Below are 26,708 nucleotides of genomic sequence, written 5' to 3'. Positions count from 1 at the left end.
TGTAAAGCAAGCTGTTTTACCAAATATAATCCCTTGAATACCAAATGAAAGGACACCACACAAGGTATATATCAAATATATATGTATTTATTTCTAACACAACCCCTCTGCACTCTTTATGAAGTCAGAGATCGAAGTACATCAACAATTAGCATACGATAAGTTGCACATATACAGTTTTGCCCTAAGGGCCTCACAAACCATTTACTAAGTAAGTGGTATAAGAACCACTTCAGGAATAGTGAATAGGCCTAGGGAATCGCTGGAGCTACACTAAACAACCAAACAACCAAAGGTTAGGAAGTAGGAGACCCACGGGAGACGTGTGCAGTGTCTAAACACAGTCGCGAGTTACCATTGACTCATAATGGAGAACGAAGAAGTTACAAAGTTACTGTTTTAGGGCACTTCCGGATGGACGACAACAAAACCCCTTTAAACTAGGACACTTGGAGAGTCAATACCCACGGGAGCACCGGAGTACTCGAGTTACCTCACCCAGGGAAGCCAGGTGCATAGGTGTCTTTTCGTGTCAGGTTTCGTTGATGCTTTCAATGGATATCTGCAAAAGAAGTACTGCAGGCGGCCAAAGGAAGAGTGTCCGGGTGGATCCAAGGGTAGATCGAAGAACTGAAGAACCTGAAAGCAGAGGGGACAGAGTCTGGGTCACGAGACAGTGACCAGGAAGGAACCAGGAAGGAACCAGGCAATGTCGCGATGATCTCAGGTGAAGAGGTGATGCTTGTCTCTGCAGCCACGAGGACCAGGAGGTGTCGACGATGACCAGGAGCTGGATTCGAGCTGTCCCACGAAGGATCTAGTTGACTGCAGTGTCGGTATCCGGACTGGACCCAACAAGCCTTGGCAAACGCAATCCACGCAGGAAGTGAAGATTGGCTTCGAGTCCGACCAGCTCGGGGGAGCTTCTCCTTTGCAGGGAAGCTGGAGCAAGCCAGGAGCAACCAGGAAAGCAGTTCGGTTTCAAAGGTTTGTCTTCAGGGAGCTCACTAGCGAGCGGGCAAACAATCAGGAAGACGCATTGATCTGAAATGCAAGAGCAGGCCCCACGCTGCACTCGTGGAGTGTGGAGGGCTGAGCTTTGGTGCAAATGGCGCTCGGGTCTGGGGCTTCTCATACCCCAATGCACAACTGCAAGCGTGCCTCGGTAGTTGCACTGTTAGCAAAATGCAGGATGTCGAGGGTGTCCGGTCCCACGTCTCTCATGTCCGCCACGGGTCTCAGCTTTGCTGTGGGTGTGGGTCGGAGTCAGAAAAGTCTGAGAGCCCAGTTCCTGAGTCGCTGAGTCTTCGGGATTCGTCAGGAGCATCGACAAAGCAGACCGGCAAGTTACTGGCGGTGCCTGTTTGCACAGGGTGGTCACTCCTTGACCACAAGGGAGATATCTTCAGTCTTCTAGTCGAAATAGAACGTCGAAGGTCCAAGAGTTTCATTTCAGAGTTTCGTTACAGGATAATCTAAAGTCCTGGGGACACAGCACCTATCTTTATATTAAGAAAATGGTCTGGATTACCTGCTAGGTCCCTCCTATGGGTGGACCTGAGAAGGGGGATGGTTACACCCCTTTCCCTTTGTCCAGTTTCACGCCAGAGCTGGGCTGGAGTGCTCCAGGAACTGGTTTGAACCGGACTATGCATGGAGCACCTTGTGTGCCCCAGGCAGTGTCGGGAAAAGCATCTTTCCAATCAACCCACCCTGCCACAGTACACTACAGGCTGTATGGGGAGGTGCTAGCACCTTCCTCGACAGGAAACCTACTGTCCAGGCCTCCCTTGCTGGAGTTTCCCCCAGCTGCAGGAGGTCAGACTCGTGTCTGTGGCAGCAGCATCCATTTTGTGATGCTGAGGCTGTTTAACTTTAACCGGGTAAAGCAGTAACATAGATGTCTTTTCCCCCGCTGCCAGAATTGGCGGGTGGTAGTATTCCAAAGTGTTTGACACCTTACATGATATGTTTTGATAAAGCCAAACCAAAGTTAGCATTAACCGCGAGGATTATAATGCACTTAAGAGTACATGGTATGGCTATATCATAGAACAGCCAAAAGGAGATGGTTCCGAAAGCTGCAGAGGGGCTCAGCTCATGCTAAGGCACCCTCTCACATAAAACCAAGCACTCTGCCTCCAGGATTGTTAAGGCCTGCCATAGGAGTGACTTATAGGTTACTATGTGTCTATATATAAGGTAGATATAGATATACTATATCTAAGTAAGGGGTGATTACACCACCTTATCCAAGCTGAGTGATCAGCCTGTGGTGTCAGTTTGGATGGCCAGCCAGGGGTGGCATAATACATGCTGCAGCCCCTGGTAGGCCTTGGATTCACCTATGCCCTGGGTACCTGCAGAGCCCATCGGGAGCCAGTATTTCGTGCACGGAAGGTCGTCCGCCTCGTCTTTTCAAAACGCTGAAGGAAGAAATCTTCCAAGCAGACCAGAGCGGCAGCCTCCTTTTGTATCAGACACTACTTGATGGCCACTACAAATCGATCGTCTTAGAAACATCTGTGATTTAGACTATCAAATTTGACTACCCACAATCTCCCGGGTTATTCCTCGTTTTACACCCGAAATCTGGCTCCTTCATCATATTCAAGCCTGCCATATATCTTCATCTGCATCGTGTATATATATGAGCCTGCAGCTTGTTTTTCCAAAAACGAACAATATACGAGTCATTTTGATATCAATTTACGAATATTATCTTCATGCGAACCTACAGAGCTCCATCACAATTACCTTGAATTGTCATCGAAGTAGAAACCACATTATATCTGAGCGTTCCATCGCTACTGTGAATAGTGGACGGCTACCTGATGAAGGCATGTATGCCGAAACGCGCGTTGTAAGACATCTGCCGCACTGCCTAAGTCAACGTTCTCGTCTATTGCATGAGTTATACATATCTGTCTATGGTGTATAAATTTATTCACATGTTATTGAGCTTTTTGGTTTTCAAATGCACTATTATGTCATTGTATTAGTTATTCTTATATAGATTGTGTATGAATCAAAATAAGTAAAAATAATCTAAATAAACTATTCATAATAAGGATATATACTAATCTTTATTTTGCTTTTTGAGATCTTATAGAGTGTCCATTTCAAACATGTCTATATTTGAAACACAATTAGGTATTCCTTTTGTTGTATTATCGTTCAGTACCTGCTCTAGCTATAACTTCCTTCCACTTGGTACCTATGGTACACAGGGGCTCACAAAGGTGACCCAATACTGGTACGTACCTAAAGTACATGGTATCATTTTAGAGAGAAAACAGCGGGCTGTGGGTCTGATTAGCAGGCCCACAGCCACACTAAAGTCGAAAAACCAGAGAATCACAGCAAAAAGTGGGGGTGACCATAAGAAGCAGACCCTACTCTCCTACAGTCACTTCCGTCATAGGAACACAGGGGCAGAAGGGGTCTGAAAGTCTGTGTAGGTAAAGAACTTGAAGCAGTTAACAAATAACTGGTGGCACAGAGTCTCTGCATGGTGTACTCAGGCCACCTACTGATTAAAATCAGATTGCACAACTACTGATTGCATGATAATACCTGGCCAATCGTTTGAATAACAAGACCAGCAATATACAAGACCCTGTTAATGAAATCGTTATTCATGGTCTGGGAGTGGACAAAACCAGTACAGTTGAAAAGTACGAAGAGACAGCCTCATCAAAAAGAATTCTACTTCAACGATATTGAAAGAGCAAATAAAAAGACGAAGACATGATGGTGTGAGACCTGAACAGAAGAGTGGTCTGTGGAGATGGCAGTCCTGTTGGATGGCAACCCTCCCACCGAGTGAAACAGAGTTGTCTCTGTCATTGCAGTGAGTGTAGGCGGCTACCGAACTGTAGGTGGAGAGAAGGCAGCACTCTTGATCCCCTACCTCCCAGCTTAGAATCGTAGTTACTTTGCTGCAGCCTTGTTGCCAATAAGTCTGTGTCCCCAAAAGAGGGGCATGGCAACAGTGAATGGACCTAGAAGCAACTAAAAATGGAAAAGGCCATATAAATGAAACGGGGAGCTCAAGGATCGCCCAAACATTGAGCAGGGAGCCATAATCCCCAATTAAGCAAGAGACCGGAAGGAATGGGCAGAACAGGGTCTCCCAGGTAAACTGACCACAAAGCGCAGTTGAAACTGGGATGGGAAGCACAACAAATCTAGGTTGGATAAATACCTATGCAGCATTGAATCCGACAATTGTGACAAGGGGCATCTTAAGGTGGAACCTAACCCAAAAACAAGAAAGTTTCCTGGAGTAGTTGCAATGCAAAACCACAGGGTGCCAGAAAGAAGAACATCAACCCCCCGCCCCCACCCCCACCAAATTCAGACCACATTGTACAACTAACTAGCAGGGTTACAAAGGATGGAATAAAGGTGCGAGAAACAAATTGATGAAACAAATCTGTCATCGTCAGAAAGGAAAGATGATACAAGCGTTCACAGACCAACACCAGATGATGCCAAGCTGACCCAAGAATCTACAATGGTAGACAAACTGGACAGAATTCTGGAAAAAATCTTGTCTACAAGGAAGAAATTAGAATTCAAACAGAGGACGTTGTCTGACATTCAAAGAGACCGAAATGACCATATCACAACTGCAACCATGTCAAACATTGAAGACACAATCCAAGACCTCACAGACAGGTCTGCCTGAAGAAGACGACATGACATGTTTTCATTCCTCAAACAATGATCACCAGGCCAGCCCAAGTCGGTCGGCGGGAGCAGCGGGGGAGGGAGGGGCTGAAAAATTAAATGGTAATAAAGTTTATTTATTACCATTTCATTTTCAGCAACCAACCCATCCCGAACCTTGTGCCAGGGTGGGACAGGGCCATTGCTGATGAGTGGCAGCAGGGAGCTGTGCGCTCAAGTATAAAAATGTGCATGCCCCTTTGGCGAGCCGTCTTGCAATGGCCAGCAAGAAAATCCACATTTTAAACTTCTCTTACTCAGCAGTCTAAGACAGCTGGGTTAGTGGGTTAGAAAAAGCGCAGGCCTCCAGTGCTCTTCAGAGCGTTGATTGAGGCAGCTCCCACCAATCCTGGAGCTGCTCTCATGCTGCTGAGAGCAACACTATGATTGGTTAGAGGAGTTGGCTGGGTCCTCCGTTGGAGCATTTCTAACTCCAGCTTCCCTTTGACTGAGAAGTATCTGAATTCACTCTTTAAAAGTTTTCCTCATGTGATTTCCTGCTCACACTCTGTAGGACGTCTAACATTCCTCTAGTGCACTGCTCACCGAACCACTCAGTGACTGTATTTCAGATGAGGATTGCATTGCCACAATGACTGCAGTGGTTGGGAGAGACCCATCTTATTGAAAACACTGCTGAGGACAATTCCTCACATATACAAGTTAGATGAGAAATTGGATAAACATTGTGCTACACATTAGAAAATGGGTGGTTGAAAAAGAAACCATAACATTAACACGTTGCTCTATTTTTTGTTGTTGTAGCAAATGCTAAGTACTTGGGAAGGAAATTCATGTCAAACATTTCATTAAAGAACAAAACAATTGACAGAAAATAGAAACATAAATAAAAACACAGATAAATGATACAATTGTTCAGCACTCCAAGAAATAAATACCCACGTAGTAAGAATCATAAATCCATTCATTACCCCTTTCAACGTGTTTCCGAAAACCCAGCAGCTCCCTATAGGTGCCTTCTAATTATTCCAACTTTGCCAAATTCTGTAAAATCTTTTTATTGCCCCCACTCTTAGTGCATAAAGGTTTTCTCATATTCTAACTCTCTGCATTTTCACGACCCACTGTTCTAGTGTGGGGACTATATTTGTTTTCCAGTTACTCAGAATAAGTGATCTGGCCACTAAAGTAGAGATATAAAAAAAAAACGTGAACGTGTTGCACTAGTTTTAACATCTCCTTGGTTTTATTGCACCACACATATATACTTGTGCATTTGATGATTCTCCTCAATTATTTTTTTGCCATTCACTCTACCATGTACATTTTGTTATGGTTTTGTCACTCAGAGATTTGGTTTTGGGGCGACTGGAACAAACTCGGCGTCCTCGCCTGCAGGCAAGCTATCCTTGCATCTATGAACCCAGAGAACCTGATGCTTAATATTTGGTTCACCAAGTTTGTCACAAGAGCGGCAAAAGGGTTTATCTAAAGGGAGAGCAACGAGCTAACTCATTAACTTGTAGTAAGCTTCACTTGCAACTCCAGTGGGACCACATGGCATGAAACCGAACGAAACGTCCTTGAAATTTAAATCCTACTGCTGCTGCTCTAGGAGTAGGTTTAAGAAGGTCCCGACAAGAGAGGTCTTTTTTTTCAGCCCTTCTGCCGTAAAAGTTGGCTGTGTGTATCATTCTACTTTTTCCACAGCTTGCAACGCTACCTTCGTGTGCCAAGAACAGGGTCTGCATGTTAAGTGGAATTCATCAAACTCCAGCAAGAACATCTTGGTTGCCATCACCCAAAGAAAAAAATTCCATTGGCTGACTATTGGTTTTATCTAAATAAGCTTTGCCTGGACTGCATTTGGACAGTCTCTGAGCAAAACAAGGTTGTGAAATATTCTTGTTCAGTGTCATTTATAGCCCTGTCATCCTACAATTGGCATGTGTTTCTGCGTATTTTGCACATCGGTTATGTTATGTTATGTTATGTTAAATTTGACTTGTAGAGCGCACGTACGCCCGTAGGCTTCATGGCGCTATAGGAAGTTTTCAGAAGCACAACACAACAACAGGAGGACAGCTTGGAACATCTAAGGATAGGCTTCCATGAAGAGCCAGGTCTTAAAGGCTTGTCTAAAGGCCAGAATATCCTCGTGTGACCTTAAAGAAGCTGGCAGGGAGTTCCAGAGGGAGGCAGCAAGAAAGTGAAAGGAGCTGCCGCCCTGACGTTGTTTCCTATCAACAGGCACCGTGAGCAGGCTTTTGTGACTGGAACGAAGGTTGCGAGAGGGGACATATCTGGCAAGCAAGTTGATGATAAATTTGGGGCCCTTGCCTTGTAGTGCCCTGAAGATAATGCAGCCAGTTTTAAAAGCCGCCCTCTGGGCTATCGGCAGCCAATGCAGATCTGCCAGGCCTGGCCTGATGGACTGCCATTTAGGAAGCCCACAGATCAGCCTGGCCGCCTGATTTTGAACTAGCTGCAGCCTCTTGAGCTGCCCGGCTGGAAGACCCAAATATAAACTATTTGAGTAGTCCAGCCTAGACAGCACAAGGGCGATGGTCACCTGTATCAGGGCAGAATGGGTTAAGAGATGGGCAATCTTTCTAATCTTGCGCAGCTGAAAGAAGCATGCGGAGACTACTGTCCATACCTGACTTTTCAAAGAGAGGTCTTCACTAAAGGTGACTCCAAGGCTCTTGACCGTGCGGGATTTGGAAGGGGGATTTCCCATCTCCGGAGGCCAAAATTGAGGTCCCCAGCTGAGTTCACTCTTCCCAAGCAAGATCAGTTCAGTCTTGCCTGGGTTGAGTTTTAGGTGGTTAAGGCCCATCCACCTCTGGATGTGAGCCATGACCTCCCTAAACTCAGTAACAGCGTCAGGCGAGCCTAGGGGGAAAATCAATTGCAGATCATCTGCGTAGTTAAAGATCCACACTTTGAATTTCCTCAAGGAGTACAAGAGGGGACGCAAGTATAAATTAAATAAAAGGGGGGACAGGGAAGAGCCCTGAGGGACACCGCAGTCGTTCTTAATTCTAGGGGCTGTGAAGGTGCCCAGTCTCACTGCTTGAGTCCGGTCAGACAAAAATGATTCCACCCAGCTCAGGGCAGAACCTCTGAGGCCTGCCTGCCCGACACGGCCGCCAAAATGGTGTGGTCGACCGTGTCGAATGCAGCAGACAGGTCAAGGAGTACCAGTGCCTGGTCTATTACCAATGTCACAAATAATACATTTTTAAATCGATTGGCACTTGGATTGTATTGGGCAAGTCTCTGAGTAAGACAAGCTTGCAAAATAAATTAGGTTAGTACCGTTAGAGATCCTTCGTTTCACAACTGGTCTGTGTTTTGCGTACTTTGCACACTGTTTATAACTCATGTTAACAAAAATTTTATCTGTTACCCACATTATCCCTCAATATGTGGCTGAGCTGAATTCCTTCTGTTTGTATTCTGCAGATCTGTCTTTTTTTTACAACTGGTTTGTGTTTTGCGTATCTTTGCACACTGTCTAACCCTGATGTGAAAAAACCTGCTTAGTTATGTGTCACGACTGCCTCCTAAACTGTTATTTTAATGGTTCAGCTGAACTCTCCTTGCTTATATTTAGCAATTCATTTTTATTATACTGTTTTCTTATTGGTCACTGTAAATTTTTAACTTTTGTAAAGGTTTTAATTAACCAAACAATAACATTGAATTGAATTGTGCTTAATTTGCGCCAGTGGCCAGGTGGGGGCCATTGGCACTCATTTGCGGGGCCAGGAACTTATCTTTCTTCAACAGACTCTGCTATTGAGCATGAAAGAGAAAAAGAGAAATCCAGGAAAGAAGGAAGAGAAACATGTAAAAGTGACAAAGGCAGGAAGCAGGGATGGAAAAAGAACCTGCAGGAGTAAGATAAAGAGGCAGGGGGTGCCCTGTGCTGCATTAATGCAAGAGGTGGAATCAGGTCAATAAAGTCATAAAACCTGAGAAGAGAAACAAGGAGACAAAGATGCTTCTTTGTTTTATTCGAAGTAAAGGTTCTGAGAACTAAATACATATAACTGGTCCCCTATGACATCCTGTGTCACATCCTCAGCAGAGGGCCCCATCCGGGGGTCACATCCTCAGCAGAGGCCACATCCTGGGGGGATCACATCCTCAACAGAGGGCCCCATCCTGGGGGGGGGGGGGGGGATCACATCCTCAACAGAGGGCCCCATCAGGGGGGTCAAATCCTCAGCAGAGGGCCCCATCCTGGGGGGGGGGGGGGGGCACAGCCTCATCAGAGGGGATTCAGCACTTCATGGAGCTCCCCTCCCGGGGGGTCACAGGAGACATGAAATGACACAAGTGAGGCAATATTCAGGCGGCTGGAGAAGGGATTTACCAGGCCCCTCTGTGTTTTATGATATTTCAGATGTTTTGGTATAATGGGCCCGCACTCACCGTCTGCAGTGCTCGGCTGCTGTGTCCTGGTGTTTGTCAGGTCACGCAAAGATTATTGTGAAGCTCCCGCTCCCGATTACCAAATAAACCAGTAATTTAGTCTGACAACAGGTGGGACCGGAAGTCAGGTTAATAGGAGGCGGTGACGTATGGGATCAGAAGACAGGTAATACGGAAGATGGCCTCGTGTGGAACCGGAAGTCAGGCAAATAGGAGACGGTAACGCATGGGATCTGAAGTCGGATGAGGCGGAAGACAGGCATCGAGTGAGACCGGAAAAGAAGCAAAGTGAAACCAAACCCGCCTCTCAGCGCCTGGGGTTCTCGGCTGGTATCTGCAGTTAGGAAACTTCTACTTTTTATGATTAGAAATCTCGGTTATTAACCGGAATTTTCAAAGCAGTTCCCGCCACGGAGAGCTGCCCGTCTCTATGGAATTTTCACTTGTCACTTTTTCCTCTTGTGCACTTTTTACTACCTCATGTATTTTTGGTTGCTCACAATTTTTACTACCTCATGTATTTTGTTTCCTCACAATTGTCACTATTACCTTATGTAACGTAACGTCTGCTTTTGTAATCTGTTCTTGTGTAATGTTTTCCATTTCATTTCTGTTCCTTTTGTGAAGCGCTCTGACGCCTTCAGGTAAAGTCCGCGCTAAAAATGCATAAATAAATAAATCAGACTGTTGGGGGGAGGGCTCTTTACATTGATTCTTTGCAGCCCCCTTCGGGGGTGGGGGGTCTCAGAGAAGTTTTATTTGGGGGTGTCAGTGTGAGCCCTGTACATACAGGCCCCCATGCCCGGTCCAGGCGGGAGACGCCCGATTATTATTCAGAATCACCCACTCTCTTGCATGGGGGGCATGTTCAGGGTTTGTTCTGAACTCTGCAGAGATTGAGTTTTTCGCGTTTGAATACTGTTCACACTGTCTTTGAGTTGTAATCCTTTTACCACCTCCAGGTGTAAGCCTTGTCTGTGCTACTTGTTCCTGCCCAGTAACTTTCCACTGCCCCAGGGCATGATCCAAGGGCACCTTTCAGCTACGAACAAGGATAGACATACTCATCTTGACAGCTTCACCCAAATATGCTGTAAATAAGCATTGGATTCTAAAGCGGAGCAGGGCCCGCGGCACCATGACGTGTAATCTCAGCTTTACACCATCACCCAAATATGCTGTAAATAAGCATTGGAATCTAAAGCGGAGCAGGGCCCGCGGCACCATGACATGTAATCTCAGCTTTACACATTCACCCAAATATGCTGTAAATAAGCATTGGAATCTAAAGCGGAGCAGGGCCCGCAGCACCATGACGTGTAATCTCAGCTTTACACCATCACCCAAATATGCTGTAAATAAGCATTGGAATCTAAAGTGGAGCAGGGCCCGCGGCACCATGACGTGTAATCTCAGCTTTACAGCTTTACCCAAATATGCTGTAAATAAGCATTGGAATCTAAAGCAGAGCAGGGCCCGCGGCACCATGACGTGTAATCTCAGCTTTACACCATCACCCAAATATGCTGTAAATAAGCATTGGAATCTAAAGCAGAGCAGGGCCCGCGGCACCATGACGTGTAATCTCAGCTTTACACCATCACCCAAATATGCTGTAAATAAGCATTGGAATCTAAAGCGGAGCCGGGCCCGCGGCACCATGAAATGTAATCTCAGCTTTACAGCTTCACCCAAATATGCTGTAAATAAGCATTGGAATCTAAAGCAGTACAGGGCCCACATCAGAGTGGAATCACCCTAGGAAGAGCAGACTCTTGACCTTGTAATATAGGTTAAATGTATTCATTTGCAGAATTGTGCTGCATTCTCAGGTCCACTGCTGAACTAATTGTTTAATCCTGCGAATCTCATACTCTTCTTTTAATTCTATCTACTGACCTCACAGAATGTCAGCATTTTGCAACAGTTTTAATTGAAGAAATCAACATCAATGGCATACTCCCAGCATGGTGTATTTTGAGTGACACTTCATCGGGCATGGAACAAGGCAGTTTTATTTCTGAAAATAAATTTTCAAAAATCACTCCTCTTGTCTTTTAATTTGCAACTGCACTCGACTATCAGAGTGTCTGTGATGTCCTAGACCCGGCCTAGGGGTTGGGTGGTTTCCTACACCGATTCATTCATCCTTCTCGCTGGTCTGGCATCTCCATCCTCTACTACCTTTGATTCAGATCAACTTCTCACTGCCATTTACGATTACCAGTGACAGTACCATATGGAAAGCTGCCAAAATCCATTCTTACTTTCATCCACGGACTCTCACATGGCTCGTCTGTCACAACTGGGGCTGGCCGTCCTGGTCTGCCCGTCAGCTGGCAGACCATCGCCTGCACACCCTCGTCTATACCAGGAAACCACATCTTTTACCTGATCCTAGATTGTGTCCTGGGACATCTTGATGTCCTTGGTGTGCCGGTTCCAATACTCTTTTTGTGAGCACATGCGGTAGCATGATTCTGCGGCCCATTAGGAGTCCACTCATTGTTGTGCTGAAGTCTTCTCTTATTCATTGGGGGCGCTAGAGAGCCCACGGCAAGAAGGCCGCACCCTAGTGTAGTTCCGCCGGCCGAAATAATGAATCCTCAGTTTATCCTTAGTAACAACTGCCCTCCAGATACGCACAGGAGGGCATGCGACCCCTAAGGATGCCGGGGGTCATTTTTTTCTATATATAGACTGGGTTTCTCATATATTTGACATATTGTGTTGTATTATCTGCTGCTATAGTATTTTATTTCATCTCTATATTTTGTTCTTCAAGGATCAACTCCCAAAACTGGACTCTCTTCTGGGTGAGACAATATCAACTCCACATATTGAGGGGGATCTTTCCCTCCTCCTCAGGGCCATTACGTAGATTCCCTTGCAGAATCTCTAGTGATGCCAATCCCGCCATAAACAGGGCGTGACAACCAGCACGGTGACTCAACATCTGTCGCAGATGTGTGTCCGATCAAAGCTTTAACGCAGAGGAGCCAGTTGAGCCTTCCCCCGTGAACGCTTGCCACTTCTCCACCTCTAACTTAGGTGGGGAGACCATGGGGTCGATGGTGCGGAGCCACATTGATGTATATGGGATTCCCGCTCTTCCAAACTCTACATGAGACCCAGGCTGTGTCCAGGGCGCATTCAGAAAGGGCTATGGGCAAATTATCAACAGTCCTCTGAGCACATTATTAAAAAGTAAATAATCCCCTGAAAAAAAGATTACATTAAGGGAAATAACGTCTGTTGAGTGCAAGCTCAGATAAATATATCAGTAGATAGGGAACTGTAGGTTGTGATTTAAAACTTTAATATGATAACTGTGGTAAGGTGGAAAACCACTACTGTTGTTTCACACAGTAATTACCAATAACACTACAAATGTCAGAACGAAGTACAGAGCTGATGGCACCACATACAACAGCACCAATCATATGAGTGGCAGGGTATTCTAAAAAAAAAGATAAAACATTAAGATAAAAACAAGAATAACACTGAGACGTTCCATGCAAAGATAGGCTGCAGTACAACATTGAAGTATAGAAAACAGAAATGGATGGAATTCTTGAATTAATGTCAGACACTTCCAATTACTTGGGGCTGTATCCCAGTCCATTGTTTTTCTGCAGTGCTCCATTGGGAACAGTCCAGCTCGAAGTGCCAAAGCAGGACTTGTCCCCAATTTACTCCAGAGCAAGGTAGTGGAACCGCACAGTATTTTACTCATCACAATACATACATTAGACGGTAACTACACAAAATATCGAATCCAAAATATTGAATGGACAAAATATCGAAGTCAAAATATAGAATGGACAAAATATCGAATGGACAGAATATAGTGGTGGAAAATATCGAATTTAGGGTAAGTAATTTAATATCGATTTTTTAAATATAGAAAGTCAAAATATCGAAGTATATAATATAGGTATTAAAATATATCGCATTTTTAATAATATCGATTTTTTAAAAGTGTTTTTTATGTTAGTAATGTGTGAAAACTATATATTTTTTAATTTATTTAAAGTAATGAATTTTATGTTATTTAATTTTTGCGTAATTTAATTCTTTAGCGGGTTGTGGGTTTATAGGGGAATAGGGTGGGAAGTAATTAAATTAAATTAAATTAAATATTAATTTTAAGAAATTACTAATTATTTTTAATTTAATTTTGCGTTTTAGTTCTGTAGCTGGTTGTGGGTTTATAGGGGAATAGGGTGGGAAGTAATTTAATTGTAATTAATTAAATATTTTAATTTATTTATTGGTATTGATTTTTAATGTATTGTTAATTAATTGTTAATTAATTTGTATAAATAGGTCATTAATTTTAATAACTAATATGTATTTGTATTTTTAATCGATTAATTATTACATAATATTAAATTGGTAATTACTTTTAATGTATTTTTAATTGGTAATTAATACATTTTTAATTGGTAATTAATTTTTATTAATTAATTAATTGATAATTATGTTAATTGCATTAATTTATTTTCCGTAGCGGGTTGTGGGTTTATAGGGCAATAGGGCAGAAAGTAATTTAATTGTAATTAAGTAAATCATTTTTATTTATTTATTGGTATTGATTTTTAATTTATCGTTAATTAATTGTTAATTAATTTGTATTAATAGGTCATTATTTTAATAACTAATATGTATTTGTATTTTTAATTGATTAATTACTACATAATATTACATTGGTAATTACTTTTAATTAATTTTTATTGGTATTGATATTTAATTTATTTTTATTAATATATCAAATTTTTACTTTCCCTACTGTTAAACTCACTAGAGTGGGAATAGTTATTTTTACCCCTAGGCTATCCAACGATTTTCCTACTGTTGCACTCTCTGGAGTGGGAATAGTAAATTTTACCCCTACGCTATCCAATGCTTTTCCTACTGTTGCACTCTCTGGAGTGGGAATAGTAATTTTGACCCCTACGCTATCCAATGCTTTCACTAATGTTGCACTCACTGGAGCGGGAATAGTACATTTTACGCCTACGCTATCCAACGCTTTCACTACTGTTGCACTCAGTGGAGTGGGAATAGTAATTTTTACCCCTACGCTATCCAATGCTTTCCCTACTGTTGCACTCTCTGGAGTGGGAATAGTAATTTTTACCCCTACACTATCCAACGCTTTCCCTACTGTTGCACTCTCTGGAGTGGGAATAGTAATTTTTACCCTCACGCTATCCAACACTTTCCTTACTGTTGCACTCTCTGGAGTGGGAATAGTAATTTTTACCCTCCCGCTATCCAACGTTTTCCCTACTGTTATACTCACTGGAGTGGGAAAAGTAATTTTTACCCTCCTGCTTTCCAACGCTTTCCCTACTGTTGCACTCACTGGAGTGGGAATAGTAATATTTACCCTCCCGCTATCCAACGAATAGTAATTTTTACCCTCCTGCTATCCAACGTTTTCCCTACAGTTGCACTCACAGCAGTGGTAATAGTAAATTTCACCCTCTAGCTATCCTACAGTAAAAATATTGTATATTTTTTTATTAATATTATGTTAATATATATATATATATATATATATATATATATATATATATATATATATATATATATACATATATATATATATATATATATATATGTTTTAAAAAATAAAATTATATATTTTTTATAATTTAAATTAATTATTTAATCATTTTAAGGTTATTTAAGTATTTTTAAGTATGTTTTAGTTGATTATATTTATTATTTCATAAATTTTACATTACTTTTAAGACATTTAAAAAAATTCGATATTTTGACTAACTATATTTTTTAAAACAATATTGTTGATTCGATATTTGTGTACTTACCTGTTTGTAGATAGGAATTCGATATTTTTGTATTCTATATTTTTCCTCGATATTTTGGTAATTCTATAATATTGAATTCGATATTTTGTCAGTGATCTACATTAGACATACGAATACAGGGAAACTCAAAATTATAGATTGACATACACAAGATATTGTTTCCTCCTTACATCACAAATATGTATTCAAACCAGGAACTTTTCAGTGAGCAACCTAGAATGTGGTTTACTTGACCAGGTACTAAACCTTCCACCTGATTCATATGAAGGTCCATTGAGGTTCCTTTGAAAATGCCTCTCGGTAGTGAGAGATGATTTGATCTCAGTAAAATGGTACTTTGCGAGCCCTGAGCTTTTGACGCAATCAAGCTGGACTTAACCAAGGTTATTTAGTTGAGGTCCTGGTCACTTTGATCAGCTAACTTTGCTGCCAAATATTTCTGTAAACCAATACAAGATGAATCCACCGCACACATTCTGTAATAATAGCAGAGGGTGTCAGATGCCTGTGACACTTAGGTGTGTGCAGGGACAACTGTCAGAGTTAGACTGACTTGGGAAGGACAGGTATATTTCAGTTGGGGGGGTCAGTGGTTACTTTAGATCATCCACTCTGGGGTGATATTGATAGACTAATATCTACCAATACCAGCTCCGCAAACACGTTGAGATCAAACATGACTCCAGATCACTCCTTCCTTGTAAACTGATTCAGGATGAGACTGAGTATAGACTCAGAATCTGAGTCAATTCATGTTGGAGCTCCGCAGATACGCATCCTGTCATATAACTGAGCTGGCCTTACTTTAATGACCCCAGGTGGGGGAAGCTTGACGGCTTCCGAATGTGGATTTTTCAAGAGACCTGGTCAACTAAATTTCTTTTTAGATCAGGATTCCTGAATAGTAACGCTGAGACATTCCGCTTCATGCAAAATTCAACATCGGCCCATTAATGTTCAGGATCAGATTGGACTCCTGATAACCCTCTTGTCAGATTAATGTTTACAACCGGACAGTTGCTTGCTATAGGGATCCCTGTGTTACACATCCTTGATGAGTATTTGGAGGTAAATCTGTCTCCAAGCAAGCTTCTACCAGCAGGGGACTTTAACACTTCCTCTGAGCCCCTGGACGACTTATGCTCTCTGTTAGACGGACCGGGAGGGTCGGCCGAGATTACGGGGAGAGGCCTCCAGGGAGAGCCGTCTCCAACGACTGTACAGACAAGTAACTTCCCCCCCCACAGACGGACACCACACAAGGTTGAAGGTTAACGAGACTTTATATGCAATTCTTAGGTTACGATAGTATGATACAAGGAGGTCTGGACACAGGGGTCCCCTCGGTTCTGATCTCGGGCTGAGGAAAAGGGTAGCGGGACAGTCTTAGTTACCAGTGAGTTCAAAATAGCTCTCAATCCTCGAGCTCGGCGTTGCAGATGATCGGGCCGTGGAGGAGCCAAGCAGGTCCCGAGATGGATGAAGAAAGGACGACGGTCCGCGGCGGAGCCTGCAGGTCCCGGTGAAAGATGACGGTTACAACGGTCCGCGGCCACGCCAGCAGATCCGGACGGCGATGAAGGATGAAGGTTACGACGGCTGTGGCAGCGCCAACAGGCAGGACGATGAAGGTTACGACGGCTGTGGCAGCGCCAACAGGCAGGACGATGGTGCACAGGACAGAGCTACGGCAGCGCCAGTAGTCCGTCCAGGATGAGTTCCTCTTTACGTCTCTCGACTCCAAGATACAACTGCCTTCCTGGTCTGGAGCTGCCCCAGTTATAGGGCTGGTGTGCTTTGATGTCCGGACCCTCGCACTTGGAGGTCGGGAGGTCCGGGATGAGGGAGTCCAGACACCCAGCAGGGGGGTGGAGCCAGCGCTCGGGGAGGCGATGGGCGAGCGGCACTTGGTGGGGGAGAGCCATCGACACCTCCTTCTCCCATTGACTTGCCAAGTAGCCCGCTCACCTCCTGGGTGGATGGTGGTGCCGGGGTGTCTGAGGCCTGGCCAGGCCCAGGGTTGAGGTCGATCGGGGGCCAGGCGGCCTCGTGGTGAAGTGTCCAAGATGGCGGCCCGGGCTGGGCGCGTGGGCCGGCAGAGGATCGGACCCACGAGGTTAACATGTTCGAGGGCAGGGGTCCCTGAGGGGACGGAGGACGTGCAATGGGGGTGTGTAGTTTCTTGCGTGGCTGGGCTCGGGCCCGGTTGGGCCGGGGGAGAGCGGCCCTTCAGGTGGCCTGTCCAACATGCGTCCCCCCCAGCTGAAGGCGGGGAGAGTTACCCATCCTCTTGGGGACTCTCCTCGTCGAGGCGGAAAAACCGGGACAGGCCATCCGCGTTGGCGTGGTCTGACCCAGGCCGGTGTTCGACTGTGAAGTCCATACCTTGCAAGGAGATGGACCAGCGTAGCAATTTTGGGTTTTCCCCCCGCATATGCATCAACCACTGCAGGGGTCGGTGGTCAGTTTGTACCCGAAAGTGGGTACCAAAAAGGTAGGGCCGGAGTTTCTTGAGGGCCCATACCACAGCGAAGGCTTCCCTCTCTATGGTGCTCCAACGTTGCTCCCGTGGTAGGAGTCTCCGGCTGATGAAGGCCACCGGTTGATCAAGGCCTTCGGTGTTCACTTGAGACAGCACCGCCCCAATGCCCTGGTCAGAGGCGTCCGTCTGGACGACGAACTCCCGGCTGTAGTCTGGGGCCTGGAGCACAGGAGCGGAACACATGGCGGCCTTCAACTGTTCGAATGCCGCTTGACACTCTGGGGTCCAGTTCACCTTCTTGGGCTGATTCTTCGATGTGAGCTCGGTGAGGGGCCCCACTATTGTACCATAGTCTTTCACGAACCTTCGGTAGTAGCCCGTGAGGCCCAGGAAGGCTCGCACCTCGGTTTGTGTGATAGGGGGCTGCCAGTTCTGGATGGCGGCAATTTTCAGCTGTAGAGGGGCCACTAGGCCGCTTCCCACCTGGTGTCCGAGGTAGGTCACAGACCCTTGTCCGATTTGGCATTTGCTGGCCTTGATCGTGAGGCCAGCTCGCTGAAGGGCTTGCAGTACTGCTCGGAGGTGGTGGAGGTGCTCGGTCCAATGGTGGCTGTACACAGCGATGTCGTCCAGGTAGGCGGCGCTGAAATCTTCGAGCCCCGCCAGGACCTGGTTGACGAGCCGTTGGAAAGTTGCTGGTGCATTTTTCATGCCGAAGGGCATGACCGTAAAATGATAGTGGCCATCGGGGGTGGAAAAGGCAGAACGTTCTTGTGCTCGGGGTGTGAGGCCGATCTGCCAATAACCTGCTGTCAGGTCGAAGATGCTGAGGTAGCGGGCAGCTCCCATTCGGTCGACCAGTTCATCTGCCCGGGGGATGGGATGTGCGTCCGTCCTGGTGACTTCATTCAGGCCCCGGTAGTCGACGCAGAACCGGAGTTCTGGTGTGGTTCCGGGGGCGGCTGCTTTGGGGACCAATACGACCGGGCTGGCCCATGGACTGTCTGAGGGCTCGATGACCCCGAGCGTGAGCATCTTAGCTACTTCTGCCTGGATGCAGGCCCGTACCCGATCAGGTACGCGGTAGGCCCGGTGGCGGATAGGAGGGCTGTCTCCGGTGTCCACATCGTGCACACACCAGGAAGTGACACCTGGGGTGAGGGAGAACAGACTGGCGAACTGTGACAGGAGGGCTTGGCACTCTTGGCGTTGTTCTCTGGTGAGGGTCTCCGAGAGTCTGACCCCATCCACGGAGCCGTCTTGCTCTTGGGCCCGCAAGAGGTCAGGGAGAGGCTCGGAGTCGTCTTCAACCCCATTGTCTGTGGCCATCAGTAGGCTGAGTTCTGTTCGTGCAAAGTGGGGCTTCAGTCTGTTGGTGTGGAGGACTCGGAGTGGATTCCGGGAGGACATGAAGGTCCATTGAGGTTCCTTTGAAAATGCCTCTCGGTAGTGAGAGATGATTTGATCTCAGTAAAATGGTACTTTGCGAGCCCTGAGCTTTTGACGCAATCAAGCTGGACTTAACCAAGGTTATTTAGTTGAGGTCCTGGTCACTTTGATCAGCTAACTTTGCTGCCAAATATTTCTGTAAACCAATACAAGATGAATCCACCGCACACATTCTGTAATAATAGCAGAGGGTGTCAGATGCCTGTGACACTTAGGTGTGTGCAGGGACAACTGTCAGAGTTAGACTGACTTGGGAAGGACAGGTATATTTCAGTTGGGGGGGTCAGTGGTTACTTTAGATCATCCACTCTGGGGTGATATTGATAGACTAATATCTACCAATACCAGCTCCGCAAACACGTTGAGATCAAACATGACTCCAGATCACTCCTTCCTTGTAAACTGATTCAGGATGAGACTGAGTATAGACTCAGAATCTGAGTCAATTCATGTTGGAGCTCCGCAGATACGCATCCTGTCATATAACTGAGCTGGCCTTACTTTAATGACCCCAGGTGGGGGAAGCTTGACGGCTTCCGAATGTGGATTTTTCAAGAGACCTGGTCAACTAAATTTCTTTTTAGATCAGGATTCCTGAATAGTAACGCTGAGACATTCCGCTTCATGCAAAATTCAACATCGGCCCATTAATGTTCAGGATCAGATTGGACTCCTGATAACCCTCTTGTCAGATTAATGTTTACAACCGGACAGTTGCTTGCTATAGGGATCCCTGTGTTACACATCCTTGATGAGTATTTGGAGGTAAATCTGTCTCCAAGCAAGCTTCTACCAGCAGGGGACTTTAACACTTCCTCTGAGCCCCTGGACGACTTATGCTCTCTTTCTGGGGTAGAAGATGCAGAATGGGGTGTTTCCACCCTGGAGTCTACGACTACAGTGCGTTGGTCTGTTGTATCCTCCAACTAATGGCTCTGGCATTGTCTGACATTGTCAAGGAGGCCAGTCTGAGCTGTGTACACATGTGGAGGTGGGGGACACAATGGGGGCACGCCCTGCAACACATTCCGTGACTGTAGCTGATGGTGGGGAACATGGTCTAAAAAATCATTACATGGAATGTGAATGGGTTGGGGATAAGATCAAACGGGGTGGTCGCACAGTACATCACACAATGGTTAACCCAAACCGCCGACAAACTTGCACCCTTGAAAAAACATCAAATCAAGCAAGGAAGCAAGAACGCCCCCTGGTTCAACGATGACCTTAAGAAATCCAAGAAGCTCTGTCGCTCCCTTGAGAAAACTTGGAAAAAAGACCCAAACACTATCACCCAAGCCGCCTTCAAAAACGCCACCCGCAAACACCACCAACTAATCCGGGCAGCCAAGAAATCAGCTCTCAAAGACCGACTAGACAACAACGCCCACAACAGCAAGGAACTTTTTAACATCATCAAAGAATTCACCAACCCCACCGCCAGCTCCAACGACATCACCCCCTCTCAAGTCCTCTGCGACTCCCTCGCCTCATTCTTCCATGACAAAATCGCCGACATTCATAACAGCTTTGACAACCAACCCGTAAACCAGTCCACCCCTCTCACCTCCGAACCTGTACCTCCTCCGAATAACCTTCTCGGTTGGAACCCAATCACCACAGAAGACACCATTTGCCTAATGAACTCCAACCACTCAGGATCCCCTACAGGCCCATGCCCCCATCACATCTTCAACAAAGCAGACTCCATTATCGCACCCCATCTCCGAGACGTCATCAACTGCTCCCTCAACTCCGGCACATTCCCAGAAAGATGGAAACACGTCGAACTAAGCGCCCTTCTGAAGAAACCCACAGCTGACCCCACCGAACTCAAAAACTACCGCCCCATCTCGCTCCTCCCATTCCCTGCCAAAGTCATTGAGAAAGCTGTCAACAATCAGCTCGCCGCCTTCCTCGAAACCAACAAATCACTCGACTCCTCAGTCTGGCTTCCGAGCCAAACACAGCACCGAGACCGCCCTCATCGCAGCAACAGACGACATTCGAACACTACTGGACAATGGAGACACAGTCGCCCTCATCCTCCTCGACCTCTCCGCAGCCTTCGACACAGTCTGTCAGCAACCTAATACAACGCCTCAGCAACATCGGAATTCAAGGAAAAGCATTGGACTGGATCATCTCGTTCCTCGCTGGAAGAACTCAGAGAGTCCGCCTCCCCCTTTTAAGTCAGAGCCCACCGAAGTCATCTGCGGCATTCCACAAGGATCTTCTCTCAGCCCTACCCTCTTCAATGTCTACATGAGCCCCCTCGCAACCATCGCACGTCAACACAACCTCAACATCATCTCCTACGCTGATGACACTCAGCTGATCCTCTCACTCACCAAAGACCCAATCACCGCCAAAACCAACCTACATGAAGGGATGAAAGAAGTAGCCGAGTGGATGAAGAACAGCCGCCTGAAACTGAACTCGGACAAAACGGAAGTCCTCATCTTAGGTGCATCCCCTTCCGCCTGGGACGACTCTTGGTGGCCAACGGCCCTAGGAAAAGCTCCCATACCGACGGACCACGCACGGAACCTGGGCATCATCCTGGACTCCTCTCTTTCGATGACCAGACAAGTCAACGCCGTCTCTTCATCATGCTTCAACATCCTACGCATGCTCAAAAAAACAGTTCGCTGGATCCACACCGAAACAAGAAAAACGGTCACCAACGCACTGGTTACAAGCCGTCTGGACTACGGAAACACCCTTTACGCCGGCACCACCGCAAAACTGCTGAAAAAACTCCAACACATTCAAAACGCCTCAGCCAGACTCATCCTAGACATCCCCCGCACAGACCACATTTCCGGTCACCTGAAAGACCTTCACTGGCTCCCCGTCAACAAAAGGATAACGTTCCGTCTCCTCACCTACGCACACAAAGCCCTCTACGAACTTGGACCTGACTGCCTCAACACGCGCCTTTCCTTCTACACTCCCACCCGCAAACTGCGTTCGTCCAACCAAGCCCTCGCCGCTGTTCCGCGCATCCACAAAGCCACCATGGGGGGAAGATCCTTCTCCTACTTAGCGGCCAAAACCTGGAATTCCCTTCCCATCCACCTCCGCCTTACCCAAAACCACCTAGCCTTCAGAAAACAGCTTAAAACCTGGATATTTGATTAGTAAACCCCCCCCTCCTCAAGCGCCTTGAGACCCTCTGGGTATGTAGTGCGCTATATAAATGTTTGACTTGACTTGACTTGACTACATCGAACGCATAGCCCCCAACATCGTCTTCCTGCAGGAGACTCACTTGATGGGGGTGGAGTGTTACTTTCTTGGGCAGAAACAATATGTACGCTTGGTACACTTGGGGTTCATAAAAGGGTCCCGCTGTGTGGCTATTTTGGCATCGAAAAGCCCCCCTATTTAGGATCACCAGGACTTGGGCGAACACCATGGGGATAGTCCTTGGGGTTCGGGGTACCCGAGGCCCAAAGGGATACTCTTATCAATTTCTTTCCACCTCAGCATTTACAAATGGATTCCCTAGATACAATTGGCCCCATTCTGTCAGAGGCAGGTGATACACTCCTGTTCCTAAGTGGGGACTTTAACAACACCATGATGGCGGACTCAGACAGGTCCCAGGCGGCATCTAACTCGGACCCCCAACACACATTATCACAATTTACCCAGGCAATGGGCCGTACTGATCTGCGGAAGCTCTGCCACCCTGCATGGCAGGATTTCTCTTTTTACTGTGGGGCAAGAGGGACGTTCTCTAGGTTGGACTACATATTTATATCAGCGAGCAATCATCCGGCCATTAAAGGAGCTGAGTATCTTGCTGGAGGTCTTTTGGAACACTCACCCTTGTTGGTTACTCTGGGTGAGATGGGTGACGGTCAGCCGCAGCTCTGGAGATTTTGTGCTTGGGAGCTGCAGGACTTAGAGACCATAAGGCATCTCAGACTGGATTCTGAGATCTAGTTTGAAGAGAACAGGGACTTGATCGACTCCCCCACCATTGTCTGGGAGGCCTACAAAGCAAACCCTTGTGACACAATTCAGAAGCTGACCGCCCGTGAGAGTCGCACTGCGACGGAAATATTGCTCACTCTAGAGAAGACGGTCCTAGACCTTGAACACAGGGCCATCCAGCTGGCTGATGTGGCTGCCGTCCAGCAGCTGAGTGAGGCCAAGGAGGAATATCGTAATGTAGCAGTTTGAGCGGCCAGAAGCCATTATCGGGTGACACAGAAAAGGCTATATGATGTAGGGGGAAAGGCAGGCCGTGTCCTGGCCTGGTTAAGCTGCAGAGAGGAGGTACCAGGATAAGTGGGAGAATTTGTTACACCGACAGGGGAGACGGTGACCACCAGTGGAGACGTTGTCCGTGAGTTTGCTGATCATTACCGGGAGCTGTACACTGCCCAAGCACAAGTTCCTGATCTGGAGACAGGGCACTTCATGGCTGTTGCGGAAGGATGTGGGGTTGCTGGAGGTCGACTTCATATTAGAGGAGATGTCAGGGGCCCTCGCGGCAATGCAGAGTGTCAAAGTCCCGGGGTCCAATGGGCTGCCCATAGAATTGTCGGGTTGGTGGGCCCACACCTGTACGACTGTTTGAGGACTCCTGCGAAAAGGGGCGATTACCTCCAGGCCTTCGCCATGTGATTATTGCTGTACTTTACATGGAGGGCAAGCCCAGGATGGAATGCGGGTCATACCAACATATCTCACTCCTTAATATTGAGACTAAATTACTGGCAGCTAAGCTGGCCCACAGGCTCAATGCCTTCATCACTTCTCATGTCCACCTGGGCCAGAAGGGGTTTATGCCCCATAGGCCCACTCGGTGGGGCTTGAAGAGGCTGTCCTACTGGCTTGATGCAATTGGGGAGGTAACAAGCCCCCCTCCCTCCAAGTCATTGTTTCCATGGGTGCGGAGAAAGCATTCAACTCCATCCATTGGCTCTATTTGAGGACGGCCCTAAGTCGTTTTAGGTTTGGACCTCGTTTTTGCAGTTGGAAGGCCCTTCTGTATACGGACCCCATGGCGGTGGTGCGGGCTAATGGGGAGATTTCAGAGTCCTTTCTGTTGTTGATAGGAGCACTGCAGGGATGTAAATTGTCCCCCGTTCTATATGCCTTCTGTATCGAGCCCCTGACGGCTGGGGTACGGGCTGACCATGAGAGGGAGTGTGGGGTTGTCCGGGTGGACTGGGCTTCGGACGTGGTTTTCATGTACACAAAGTCTGGCGCCCAAACCATATTTCTAGTAAGTACAATCCAACCATAGTTTGATGGCAAAAAGACTGATTTATCAACATTTTCATGCATATAAATCATATCAAATAAAATCTTTTTTGTAATAAGTATGTGATACAAGGATATCCAATAAGACAAGCCAATAGTTGGAGCATGTATATTGATCCAATAGACAACAGGAATAGATCTGTCCCCAATACAGGGTGGTGATAGCAACATGTAATCATAAACACAATTATCCAGGTATAATCAATGCAGCCAACGCGTGTTGCATCTTGAATAAGAATTCCTCAGGGAAAACAAATGCATAACATAATAATCATATAGAAAAACGTTACAATAGTCTGGTAAATGGATGAGTTGGGTTTGAGTAAAGACAGGTAAGTCTCTAGCACTGGCAATCAAGAAATGTGGGATTGATTAAGAATTCCGCGGCCGTCAAAGCGCATAAAGCAATGCATTAATAAATAATCTATTTTTGATCCCTCTTCATAAGGAGTTATGTCTCTAGGAGCAGAAACCACGTCCGGGAGAAGCAGCAGTTACAAGAACGCTACTAACCACAGACTCCTCACCCATCACACAGCAATGCCCCCACCAAGGGCTTGGGTCTGAGGCGTGGACTCTACACCAGGACATCAAACAGAAATATTCAGGCAAAACCGGAATCTCTGTGGACTTATGGATGGATGCTGTGGTGGCTGGTGGAAAGTACGGACAGATGCCAAAGTTTCCGCATGGGAGATGTGCACAATAGGAGAGGCTAGAAGGAGTCTCAGGGCACGGCTATAGAGAGGCTCTAAGGAGTCTCAGGGCACGGCTATAGAGAGGCTAGAAGGTGTCTCAGGGCACGGCTATAGAGAGGCTAGAAGGAGTCTCAGGGCACGGCTATAGAGAGGCTCTAAGGAGTCTCAGGGCACGGCTATAGAGAGGCTAGAAGGTGTCTCAGGGCACGGCTATAGAGAGGCTCTAAGGAGTCTCAGGGCACGGCTATAGAGAGGCTAGAAGTAGTCTCAGGGCACGGCTACAGAGAGGCTCTAAGGAGTCTCAGGGCACGGCTATAGAGAGGCTAGAAGGAGTCTCAGGGCACGGCTATAGAGAGGCTAGAAGGAGTCTCAGGGCACGGCTATAGAGAGGCTAGAAGGCGTCTCCGGGCACGGCTATAGAGAGGCTAGAAGGAGTCTCAGGGCACGGCTATAGAGAGGCTAGAAGGAGTCTCAGGGCACGGCTATAGAGAGGCTCTAAGGAGTCTCAGGGCACGGCTATAGAGAGGCTAGAAGGAGTCTCAGGGCACTGCTATAGAGAGGCTAGAAGGAGTCTCAGGGCACGGCTATAGAGAGGCTAGAAGGAGTCTCAGGGCACGGCTATAGAGAGGCTAGAAGGAGTCTCAGGGCACGGCTATAGAGAGGCTAGAAGGAGTCTCAGGGCACGGCTATAGAGAGGCTAGAAGGAGTCTCAGGGCACGGCTATAGAGAGGCTCTAAGGAGTCTCAGGGCACGGCTATAGAGAGGCTCTAAGGAGTCTCAGGGCACGGCTATAGAGAGGCTAGAAGGAGTCTCAGGGCACGGCTATAGAGAGGCTAGAAGGAGTCTCAGGGCACAGCTATAGAGAGGCTAGAAGGAGTCTCAGGGCACGGCTATAGAGAGGCTAGAAGGAGTCTCAGGGCACGGCTATAGAGAGGCTAGAAGGAGTCTCAGGGCACGGCTATAGAGAGGCTAGAAGGAGTCTCAGGGCACGGCTATAGAGAGGCTCTAAGGAGTCTCAGGGCACGGCTATAGAGAGGCTAGAAGTAGTCTCAGGGCACGGCTATAGAGAGGCTCTAAGGAGTCTCAGGGCACGGCTATAGAGAGGCTAGAAGGTGTCTCAGGGCACGGCTATAGAGAGGCTAGAAGGAGTCTCAGGGCACGGCTATAGAGAGGCTCTAAGTAGTCTCAGGGCACGGCTATAGAGAGGCTAGAAGGTGTCTCAGGGCACGGCTATAGAGAGGCTCTAAGGAGTCTCAGGGCACGGCTATGGAGAGGCTAGAAGTAGTCTCAGGGCACGGCTACAGAGAGGATCTAAGGAGTCTCAGGGCACGGCTATAGAGAGGCTAGAAGGAGTCTCAGGGCACGGCTATAGAGAGGCTAGAAGGAGTCTTAGGGCACGGCTATAGAGAGGCTAGAAGGCGTCTCAGGGCACGGCTATAGAGAGGCTAGAAGGAGTCTCAGGGCACGGCTATAGAGAGGCTAGAAGGAGTCTCAGGGCACGGCTATAGAGAGGCTCTAAGGAGTCTCAGGGCACGGCTATAGAGAGGCTAGAAGGAGTCTCAGGGCACGGCTATAGAGAGGCTAGAAGGAGTCTCAGGGCACGGCTATAGAGAGGCTAGAAGGAGTCTCAGGGCACGGCTATAGAGAAGCTAGAAGGAGTCTCAGGGCACGGCTATAGAGAGGCTAGAAGGAGTCTCAGGGCACGGCTATAGAGAGGCTAGAAGGAGTCTCAGGGCACGGCTATAGAGAGGCTAGAAGGAGTCTCAGGGCACACAGTCTGTTTGTACTGAGCATGCTTGTGATGAGGCTGTATTAACA

At 46.9% G+C, this 26,708-nt stretch overlaps 1 protein-coding gene across 1 annotated transcript in view; it reads right to left on the bottom strand.

Annotated features, from left to right (window-relative positions):
- LOC147664912 (uncharacterized) overlaps positions 1–26,708 on the bottom strand; it is a 313,239-nt gene that overhangs the window by 4,775 nt on the left and 281,756 nt on the right. The gene's annotated exons all lie outside the window — the stretch shown is intronic.

Source organism: Lissotriton vulgaris, unplaced genomic scaffold (assembly GCF_964263255.1).
Source record: "Lissotriton vulgaris unplaced genomic scaffold, aLisVul1.2 SCAFFOLD_671, whole genome shotgun sequence".
NCBI lineage: Eukaryota > Metazoa > Chordata > Amphibia > Caudata > Salamandridae > Lissotriton > Lissotriton vulgaris.
Note: the sequence above shows the minus strand (reverse complement) of the source record. Positions and strands in the feature narration are given on the sequence as shown.